The following is a 12,028-nucleotide window of genomic DNA, read 5'->3' as shown; positions in this document are numbered from 1 at the left end:
AGCAAATAGTCGACATTAGCAAAAATATTAAGAAAAATATTAGGTTGTTAATTTTTCTTAATGTGTATTAACAAGCAAGTTTAATTTAAATTCATCCCAAACCGCGAAAAATCTTTCAAACAAGCCTACCGTCAACCAAATCTCGAAAATACTATATAATAATCCTGTTGATCGACGATTTTTTTACAATAATTTTTATTATAAACATTGAAATTATTAATAAATTTACAACTAACCTAAATAAAATTCCGAACAAGAACTACAATACTACTATTCTCTAGAAAAAGTAGCATTACCTAGAAAACAAGACAAAAGAATTGAAAAAATGTTACCAGAACACACATATGTGGTTTCACTTTGTAAGTACCTTGGAAACGAGCTAATAACAAAATGTGCTCATTAGAATATACGGAGGTGGAGGAGGAGTATGTTTGTTGTATGTGACCTCCTTATGCCGTCACTCATTAGGGAACGGTGATATGGAAAAGTTTGCATATTCAGAAAAAATACACTTTATAAATAGAAATAGCATATTTTTGACTTTTCTGATATCTTACTAATGTTATATTTAGCTAATTAATTAGTAGTAAATAGTTAACTATTATTTATTTCAATGAGGCCATAGGGGGTAGCGAAGTAGGATGGCGTTGGACGGTAAATGCAATAGTTGTAAGGTCCATACTCATTAAAGAAATTTCCCCGCTGTTGTAAGACAACGCAAAATCTTTAGTTACTTTACTTTACATTTACATTTTTTAGTTTAATGCTCTATCCCGCATACGACAGGGTAGGCAAAGAGTACCTAGTGTTGAGACACTCCGTTCCCCATTTTCCGCTGAATTTTGGAGGTATTGTATATTGCGGAACTAAACGCCGTTGAGAAATGAAAATATTGAGCATTTCATTTCCTCGAGAGGGGATCGAACCCACAACATGTCGTACTTTTAGTCAGGGAGCCTGCGCTACGGCTGGCCTCTACTTGTAATATTCTGAATTTGAAACTTTTCTTGTTGTGCCATGATAAGGGGTTCCCCCCTACAAATAAATTTAAAAATATGTAACATATTATAAGTTCTTCGAAAATTGCCAAAATCATGATTAAATACGCATTTTACTAGTAAGCAGTTTGAAAGTAAGTCAAGTTTTTGTTGACTTGTTGAAAATGTGAAAAATTTAACTGCAAAATCTTTTATAGACGTAGTCTTAGAGAGATATAAAAATAAGGGAAGAAAGAGATATTAAAATGGTATAAAATTTTCGTTTAGTATTCAAGTTAGATGAAAGTTTAAACAATATTTTTCTTACAACTTACATTACATTTTATTTTCTATGTTGTAAATGATTTATTTATTTTTCTTTTTAATAACATTTTACAGATGTGATAAAATTAAATTTAGCAACATTATTTTTGTTTAGATTATTAATTTGAACGTAGCAGGAATCGAACCTAAGAGAGTTAATATTTTTATACGTTTCTAAACATTTTTCATGTCTTAACGTGTAACTAACACTTAAAAGAGTTTTTACAGGATGGACATTCGTAAATGTCTAGTGTACACTTAAAGCACTGTAATATTTTTTAGTTAATCGCCTTTCTTCTTCGTAACTACTTAGAGCAAACTCTTTTCACGTTGGCGCAATCAACTGGCAATTATATGGCGGAAAGCAACGCCGCGTATTTAATAAATATATTTTTTTCTTTTTTTTTAGCTTCACGCTGTATTCGCACATAGCAGGGTAGGCAGAGGGAACCTAGTGTTAAGACACTCCGTTCCCCATTTTCTGCCGAATTCTGGAGGCATTGCGTGTTGAGTGGCAGAACTCAACGCCGCGTTTTGCCTCGAAGCCAGACCGAAGAAAATGAAAATATAAACGTAAATAAATATATCACTTCCTCCAGTGGCGATCGAACCCACAACCGTCGCGTTGCAGTCACACCCTTGTGCCGCTGCGCCACAACGGCCTCTAAAAATAATTGTTTCAAATGGTGATCGAACTCACAACCATGTTAGCTACTCTTTTAAAACTTTTAACTTAAGTAATGTATAGAGTTCAATCTTATTAAAGCAATTTATTGAGTTTTAAAGTAAATAGATTTATTTTTTTTGCAGTTTTGCCCCAAGATAAGCCTCGAGCTAAGCGCGCCCCAAGCAGGCGGGCTGCGCGCGTCCTACTGTGTACTATTTAATCAAATGCCTAGTATTCATGTAACATAATTCAAATAAAAATTACAAAATATATTTATACTAAAATAAATTTCAATCAAATAAAATGTTATAATAATAACAACTTAAAATGTTCCTTTAAACTAAATTTGAAACTTGATTAATATTTTATTAACTTATATTTAAGTCTCGAAGAAAGATAAACGCCCAGGGCGCGATCCTAGAAATAAGAAAACAGCTTCTGTATTTTACAAAGTGTAGACAATAATATTATTGTTTCTTATCGTAAATTATATTCTGATACAATATCTTGTTTGACTTTATGTAATAATAATAGGTATCAAATATGTACTAACATATTACATGTGAGCGGTGGCGTTCCCCAATGCTGCGTGCGAGGTAACTTACCTCGCCCCATTATCCATCTTTAACTCCTTTAAAAACTTTGGAAATTGAATATTTTTTAAATTACAATATTGAAAAATATTCCCCAGTAAATAAAATACCATATTACAATTAACATAATGTCTACTGTACAATAATTGCATATATTTATCTTTGACAATGAATAATTGAATAATTCACTAGCTCAAATTTAACCATTGTGTGCTAAACTTGCGATCAACTTGTTTATGTAAATTCGTCGCCTTCGATGACGCTCAGTAATAGATTGGGCCGAAAAAAGCTCTCGACTCTATACACAAGGTTCTGTAATATTTGTTATATATAACAATTTTGCATGAAAATTGCGTGACGAAATGAATTTTAAAACTATATATATACATATACATTACCATTTTATGTAGCAAAGGAAATGAGAGGAATTCATTTTAAAAAAATAATTAAATTAATTTCGTTGACTTACAAAAATGGGTGTTAAATTTTCAAACGCTTTTAAGTAAATAGCGGAGTCCGCTGTAAAGTCTGTTAGTCCATCAAAGAATTATCGTAACCTTGTAACCCCTTGAATAGTATATGTAAGTACTGTAGAAATAAGTTAATCTTCTCACCATCGTAAATAAATAAGATGAAATTTATTTTTGTTTCCACACTCGGTAAGCGCGTTGCCAGAGTGCACAGGGATCAACAGGCTTTTATATAATTAGTTGAGACTTAATATTCTGTTTGTTAGCTTACGGTAAAATTTGCTGGGTTTGTATGATATTAATTATGTTACTTTGTCACGGCGCTTTAGGAATGTTATGTTAGAAATGCACTGAAGATAAAAGCCTAGTAGTATTTTAAGCCGTAAAATATTCTTCTTTGTAAGTTTAGATCCCTTGGCTTAAGTCGTGGTAGCATAGCTTTTCTGGGTTATTGAAAGTAAATAAAATATTCAAGTGATATAATTATTTTATTATATCTCTATTATCTATTAATCATATCGCCTTACGTAAGCTATGAATGACGAGATAATGTCAATAACAGTTGTGATATACGATTCAGATCAAATTGGTTGCATTAATGAATGCATTTTAATTTTATATGGAGGAATACCAGGAAAATATGACATTTTAAAATAACATACCAGTATTTCAGTCAGTAGAATACAGAAGTAGTTTCAACACGTCATAACTATTCAACTTGTAAAGCACACACAGAGGCACTACTGGTAGCCAAACAGAATGAACACGATAATTTAATATGAATTGAACTGTTTCCAATAGAATAAAGCTAGTTGACCTATATCTGATATATATATTTGAATACACTTACGTAGAGCATTTATCGTACTTGTGAAGATATAATTTGGAATATATTTTTCGCAATATTACAGATAACGGAATGCCTTCGAAATAATAATGCAATTTTTTTTCAAAATTTGTACTGTGAACACTTTAAAATAAAAAACTAAGTTCTGATAAACCCTATTGCATGACAGACCTGCGTTAATTTCAATCGGTAATCGGAGTATGTTTACTCGTAAATCAAATACGATGTCAAAAAAATGATATATTTGCCGATACGATGACACTCGTGAATACATTCATACCTCGTCTTGACATCAGAGGACATTTATATGAGGGAGAATTCAACGGCACGTGTAGCTTGTTATGCAATGAAAGTACTTTTACGGTTATTTCACTTTAAAATATAACGTGATTCTGACTCTATTAAAAGAAAATCAAATAAGTGGCGCAAGGGTTTTACTGTAACATGACGGTTGTGGGTTCGATTCCCACTCTGAGCAAAGAATTATTATTTATTTATATTTTCATTGCTTCGCTCAGGTATCAAGGTAAAAGTGCGGAGTTGAGTTTCACCACTCAACACGCAATGCCTCGAAAGTTTGGGAGTCTATATGCTAAATTTTCTCTGCCTACGCATAAGACCATTCTATTTTTTACCCTTTTTATGGCCGTATTTATAATTGTTAGAATCGGTACTAAATTGCTTTAATTCAGAATATTACGCTTTAATTGCTAAAATAAATCTTAAAACCATGGTTTTACGTTTTATTTTCAAATTATATTTATTTTATTAAAATAATAATAAATTATATTATTTTCGAAATGTGCTAAATATACGTTTTTATCATATAATATTCATACCAATTTGTTACGTATTATGTTCAATATAGTTCTATTAAAGAAACAAGAGCTTAATTTTCCTGTTTTGTGAATCAATACCAGTGAGTGTGTCGTTAAAGAATAAAAGAATAATTCGTTGAGGAAATGGACCATTTGCCGCCCTTTCCAGCTATTCAGTATTAGCAATTTGGAAACTGTTTTCAAAGTGAAATTGCATTGGAAGAAATAAAAAAGAAGGGTAGAAAAGGATAATTGTCTCAATTTTTATTTTGAATGTGGATTTTATTTAAAAAATGATTTTGAAACATATTTTATAGTATACTATCCTATCCTATATCTTATAAAACAAAGTCGCTTTTCGTGTCTGTCTGTTGTTTCTAACTCTTCTTCTTCTAAACCACCCAACGGATTTTGTTGCGGTTTTCACCATTAGGTCGAGTATTTTTCGTAGAAGGTTTATATATAGTTTATTATTTGTACATTCTTATGTAAATTAACATAAATACGAAAAATATGAATAAAGTCCTACCCGCTGAGACACTTTCGCGCATGCGCTGCTTTAATGGTAAGTACTACATGAAAAAAATGTACTGGGGTATTGTTCCTCTCAATGAGATCTACAAAAAAGTCCGCGAGAGCATATTTTTATCTTTTAAGGATAACGTGTAGTGATCATATTTCTGTCTAAAAATAATAATTTCAATATATTTTTTATTGTGAGGGATATTTTTCCATAATGGTATTAATCCTTATCCTATAAAATACTTTATTAATTTTCTACGTTAAACGAAGATAAAATTTGCTTTTTACACAATTTCGAAATTGCGAATAGTTTAAGAGAAAAACGCATTTAATTGTTGACACATCACGTCGTTGACACTTCAGCAGTATCGACTCAAGTTTTACTTATCCCTTACTCTCAGCATATAAATAAGTATATTAGTTACGTTGGCCATTTAATGTAGATCAAAACTGTCTTTACTGTTTTTCATTTTAATAAGTACTTTAGAAGTTGTTACAATATCAAAAAATCCTTGCTGCGAAACGGCTCGCCACTCGCCATGCGTCCGCCGCGCCCGCCTGCCTTACACGCATCGGTGGTTCAGTGGTAGAATGCTCGCCTGCCACGCGGGCGGCCCGTGTTTGATTCCCGGCCGACGCATTCTATTTAATTTTCCTCACAGGCAGCCACGTAGTGCTTGCTTTTCATCAGGGACAGAATACCCTCTTCAGCATTAACCACAAGCAAAAAAAAAACCCGCTTGCCTTTATAGCAACGAAGATTTAGATGCGTTTGCACGTATTGGATAATTAGAGTTGAATGTATTATTTCAGCGCGATATATTTTTTGTAGTAGTTATTAGTAGGTAGGGTTTTGTTTATAATTTCTTCCGTTTAAAAATAGTCATTTAACTATCTAAAAATAGTAATTTAAATATATTTTAATAAGTACTTGAAAAGATTAGTAGCACAGATTTAAAATTACGGTACCTACTAAAAAATCCTTGCTGTGTAAAACAATTGGAAAATCCTTATTGAAACTACGAAAATGCGGGTTGCATTGGGGTTTAATTAATTTTCACATTATATTAAGTGCTTTGCAAACATACATTATATGAATAATCCAGTAGTAAAAGCGGGCGAAGCCGCAAGGGGGTCGCTAGTTACTTATATAGTATTATTTGACAAATTTACAAAACGTATTATATATTCATACAAAAGTATGAATGCTTAATTAATCGTACTCCTTTATTAATAAAAAAAACCGAACAAGCGCGACTCGAGGTTATTTTTTTTGGATTTTCACAAACGTATAGTTTTTAGATTTTTCCTGTAGCTGCTACCTAGGAAAAGTTTAAAGAAATTAATATATTGACAGTTGCATCTCAATATATTTTTAAAAATAGTATGTTAAAAAAAACATTAATAATTTTACCAATATTGGTGATGCTCCTCATATTAATCCAGGAATAGGCTTAATCTTAATGCAGCTGTAACTCGATTGCAACGAATCCGTAATTCTTTTTTGGGACAATATGTACGCTCTTACAATAGGATCCCAGAAAACGTCAGAGAATTTTCTATATCACGATTTAAAAAAAATGTGAAAAGACGTTTGTGTTAAAGTTTATTACCAAATTAATGATTTTATAAATGATGAGAATGAATGACGCCTTGGGAATGAAATGCTCGCTCCAGCCTGTTTCAAAAATATCATTGTCACAAATAAATAAACATGTATTTGTTAAAATAGATTTTAAAAAATAAGTCCCACTGAGTTTCTCTTTGGCCGGTTTATCTTTGGTCTGAGGCTTTAAATTTAGTGAATTGGTGGTAAATTATCTGACGTTCAAAAAATGAAGCATGTAGTTTCTTATTTTTAATAAATTTATTTGAATTTTAAAATTATAATTATAAATATAAAATTGAAGATTTAGAAAAAGAAAACTTATAAAAAAGGATGATTTTAAGTCCCCTTAAGAATCTATTATTTTTACACTCCAGGCAATTTAAAGTAAGCCACAAGCCAATTCCATATCGGCGCCTTCTCCACAAAAGCAAAGTTAGCGAATTTAAAAGTCATTTACTTGAGATAAATTCGTTACTTCTCTCGATTTACCTCTTCAGCAAAATGGTACATTTTAACGAGAGATTATGGTTTGTTTTTAAATTAATTAAAATAAATAAATTAAAATTTATTTGAGTAAATTTTAATGTAATTATTAACCCTTAACTGCTCGCATGGGGTCAAAGCACTTTCGCATATCGAAAAAATGCACTTGCAACGGTTGGAACCTCCCCGCACGCCCGCTAGCCTCTTAATATGCGCTAAAGAACATACTTTAGTACCGTTTAGGCCGCTGCAGGTGAAGCCTCTGCTCTCTTGAGCCGTGACCCCGTGCGAGTACTTACGTAACTTTTTTGAGAAAGGTAAGCTTTTTATATTCTATTGTTTTTAATTAGATATTGATATAACTTTGAATGAAATATTATAGTGAATGATAATTTCTATCGTTTTACTGGTTTAGAATTTCTTTTTTTGTATTTTTCGTACAAATATGTTATTTACATAGGTCTTTTTTTATTCCTTAGTTATCAAACATGCTTGCGACAACTTGCAACGGAACTTGTTGAAAGTCATGAAAAACGTCGAACCACGCGGCTATTGGAAGTTGGAAACTCCACCTGCTCCACCTACCACTAAACGTGGGCGGTGCTGGGCGTGGGCGTGGGCGGTGCGGTACATGAAAAAGAGTGACTGAAAAGTATCCACAAAATGCAGTTAAGGCAAAAAGTTTTTGTGTAATGAGCACTTCATTGTTTACTGCCAAAACTGCAATAACGATGATTGCCATAGTTCCTAAATATTTATGAAATTTTAATGCATGATCTCATGTTGTGCCAAAAATGTTCCTTATTGTAGAAGTTTATATTTTAGTTATTTTTATGCCTTAGAAGATTTTATTTTAAGTTGCGGTTTTTATGTCTTATAGATTAAATAAAGTAATTTCATAATTATTCGCTTGTTTCATTAAAAAAAAGGAATCATCAAATTTTATCCATACAAATTGGGGTCACCACGGACCCCGTGCGAGCAGTTAAGCGATTTTCTTCGTGCGAGCAGTTAAAGGTTAAAAATATGTATACATTACCATTTTATGTAGCAAAGGAAATGAGAGGAATTCATTTTAAAAAAATAATACTAATTAATTTTTAATTTTGTTGACTTACAAAAATTGGTGTTAAATTTTCAAACGCTTTTAAGTACATAGCGGAGTCCGCTGTAAAGTCTGTTAGTCCATCAAAGAATACTGTAACCTTGTAACCCCTTGAATAATATACGAGTATGTAAGTACTGTAGAAATAAGTTAATCTTCCCACCATCATAAATAAATAAGATGAAATTTATTTTCGTTTACACACTCGGTAAGCGCGTTGTCAGAGTGCAAAGGGATCAACAGGCTTTTATATAATTAGTTGAGACTTCATATTCTATTTGTTAGTTTACGTTAAGATTTGCTGGATTTGTATGAAATTAATTATGTTACTTTGTCATGGCGCTTCAGGAATAGTTAGAAATGTACTGAAGATAAAGCCTTGTTGTATTTTAAGCCGTAAAATATTCTTCTTTGTAAGTTTCTATTCGTGACATCATTGCTTTTCTGGGTACTTACTAAAAAGAAATAAAATATTCAAGTGATATAATTATTTTATTATATCTCTATTATCTATTAATCATATCGCCTTACGTAAGTTATGAATAACGAGATAATGTCAATAACAGTTGTGATATACGATTCAGGTCAAATTGGTTGCATTAATGAATGCATTTTAATTTTATATGGAGGAATACCAGAAAAATACAAAACTACCAGGAAAATACAGACATTATAAAATAACATACCAGTATTTCATTCAGTAGAATACAGGAGTAGTTTCAACACGTCATAACTATTCAACTTGTAAAGCACACAGAGGCACTACTGGTAGCCAAACAGAATGAACACGATAATTTAATATGAATTGAACTGTTTCCAATAGAATAAAGCTAGTTGACCTATATCTGATATACGAGTATCCTATCCTATATCTTATAAAACAAAGTCGCTTTTCGTGTCTGTCTGTTGTTTCTAACTCTTCTTCTTCTAAGCCACCCAACGGATGTTGATGCGGTCTTCACCATTAACTCGAGTGTTTTTCGTAGAAGGTTTATATATAGTTTATAATTTGTACATTCTTATGTAAATTAACATAAATACGATAAATGTGTATAAAGTCCTACCCGTTGAGACACTTTCGCGCATGCGCTGCTCCAATGGTAAGTACTACAAGAAAATAGTGTACTGGAGTATTGTTTCTCTTAATAAGATCTACAAAAAAGTCCGCGACGGCATATTCGTATCTTTTAAGAATAACGTTTAGTGATCATTTTTCTGTCTAAAAATAATAATTTCAATATATTTTTTATTGTGAGTCATATTTTTCCATAATGGTATTAATCCTTATCCTTTAAAATACTTTATTAATTTTCTACGTTAAACGAAGATAAAATTTGCTGTTTACACTATTTCGAAATTGCGAATAGTTTTAGAGAAAAACGCATTTAATTGTTGACACATCACGCCGTTGACACATCAGCTGTATGTTACTCAAGTTTTACTTATCCCTTACTCTCAGCATATAAATAAGTATATTAGTTACGTTGACCATTTAATGTAGATCAAAACTGTCTTTTACTGTTTTTCATTTTAATAAGTACTTTAGAAGTTGTTACAATATCAAAAAATCCTTGCTCGCTTGCCACGCGAGCGGCCCGGGTTCGATTACCGGCCGATGCATTCTATTTAATTTTCCTCACAGGCAGCCACGTAGTGCTTGCTCTTCATCAGGGATAGAATACCCTCTTCAGCATTAACCACGAGCTCGAAAAAAAAACCCGCCTGCCTTTATAGCAACGAAGATTTAGATGCGTTTGCACGTATTGGATAATTGGAGTTGAATGTATTATTTCAGCGCGATATATTTGGTTTCATATTTTTTGTAGTAGTTATTAGTAGGTAGGTTTTTGTTTATAATTTCTTCCGTTTAAAAATAGTCATTTAAATATATTTTAATAAGTACTTGAAAAGATTAGTAGCACAGATTTAAAATTACGGTACCTACTAAAAAATCCTTACTGTGTAAAACAATTGGAAAATCCTTATTGAAAGTAAAAAAATGCGGGTTGCATTAGGGTTTAATTAATTTTCACATTATCTCAAGTGCTTTGCAAACATACATTCTATGAATAATCCAGTAGTAAAAGCGGGCGAAGCCGCATGAGGGTCGCTAGTATTATATATATTTGAATACACTTACGTAGAGCATTTACTGTACTTGTGAAGATACAATTTGGAATATATTTTTCGCAATAATATAGATAACGAAATTCCTTCGAAATAATAATGCAATTTTTTTTCAAAATTTGTACTGATAAACCCTATTGCATGACAGACCTGCGTTAATTTCAATCGGTAATCGGAGTATGTATAAATCAAATACGGTGTCAAAAAAATGATATATTTGCCGATAAAATGAAACTCGTGAATACATTCATACGTCGTCTTGACATCAGAGGACATTTATATGAGGGAGAATCCAACGGCACGTGTAACTTGTTATGCAACGAAAGTACTTTTACGGTTATTTCACTTAAAAATATAACGTCTATTAAAAGGAAATTAAATAAGTGGCACAAGGATTTTACTGTAACACGACGGTTGTGGGTTCGATTCCCACTCTGAGCAAAGAATTATTATTTATTTATATTTTCATTTCTTCACTCAGGTATCAAGGCAAAAGTGCGGAGTTGAGTTCCGCCACTCAACACGCAATGCCTCGAAAATTTGGGAAACGGAGTGTCTAAATGCTAGATTTTCTCTGCTTACGCATAAAACCTTTCAATTTTTTGACCCTTCTTATGGCCGTATTTATTATAATTGTTAGAATCGGTACTAAATCGCTTTAATTCAATATAGCTGGTGGCTTGCTAAAATAAATCTTAAAACCATGGTTTTAAGTTTTATTTTCAAATTATATTTATTTTATTAAAATAATAATAAATTATATTTTTTTCGAAATGTTTAGTACATTTCGAAAAAAATATACGTTTACATGTTTTTATCATCATATAATATTCATACCAACTTATTACGTAATATGTTCAACATAGTTCTATTAAAGAAACAAGAACTTAATTTTCCTGTTTTGTGAATCAATACCAGAGAGTGTGTCGTTAAAGAGTAAAAGAATAATTCGTTGAGGAAATGGACCATTTGCCGCCCTTTCCAGCTATTCAGTATTAGCAATTTGGAAACTGTTTTCAAAGTGAAATTGCATTGGAAGAAATAAAAGAGAAGGGTAGAAAAGGATAATTGTATCAATTTTTATTTTGAATGTGGATTTTATTAAAAAATCTTATATAGTATTATTTGACAAATTTACAAAACGTATTATATATTCGCACAAAAGTATGAATACTTAATTATTCGTACTCCTTAGTAATATGGAATGACGCCTTGAGAATGAAATGTTTGCTCCAGCCTGTTTCAAAAATATCATTGTCACATATAAATATATATGTATTTGTTAAAATAGATTTTAAAAAATAAGTCCCGTTGAGTTTCTTGCGCGGGTCTTCTTTGGTTTGAGGCTTTAAATTTAGTGACGTTAAAAAAATGAAGCATGTAGTTTCTTATTTTGAATAAATTTATTTGAATTTGAATTTGAAAATTATTAAATTTAGAAAGAGAAAACTTATAAAAGAGGATACTTTTAAGTCCCCTTAAGAAT

The sequence above is a fragment of the Heliconius melpomene genome, chromosome 15, assembly GCF_056956725.1.
Source record: "Heliconius melpomene rosina isolate 202511_hmr_F chromosome 15, ASM5695672v1, whole genome shotgun sequence".
Taxonomy (NCBI): Eukaryota; Metazoa; Arthropoda; class Insecta; order Lepidoptera; family Nymphalidae; genus Heliconius; species Heliconius melpomene.
The sequence above is the reverse complement of the archived record's forward strand: the minus strand, read 5'-3'. Positions refer to the sequence as shown.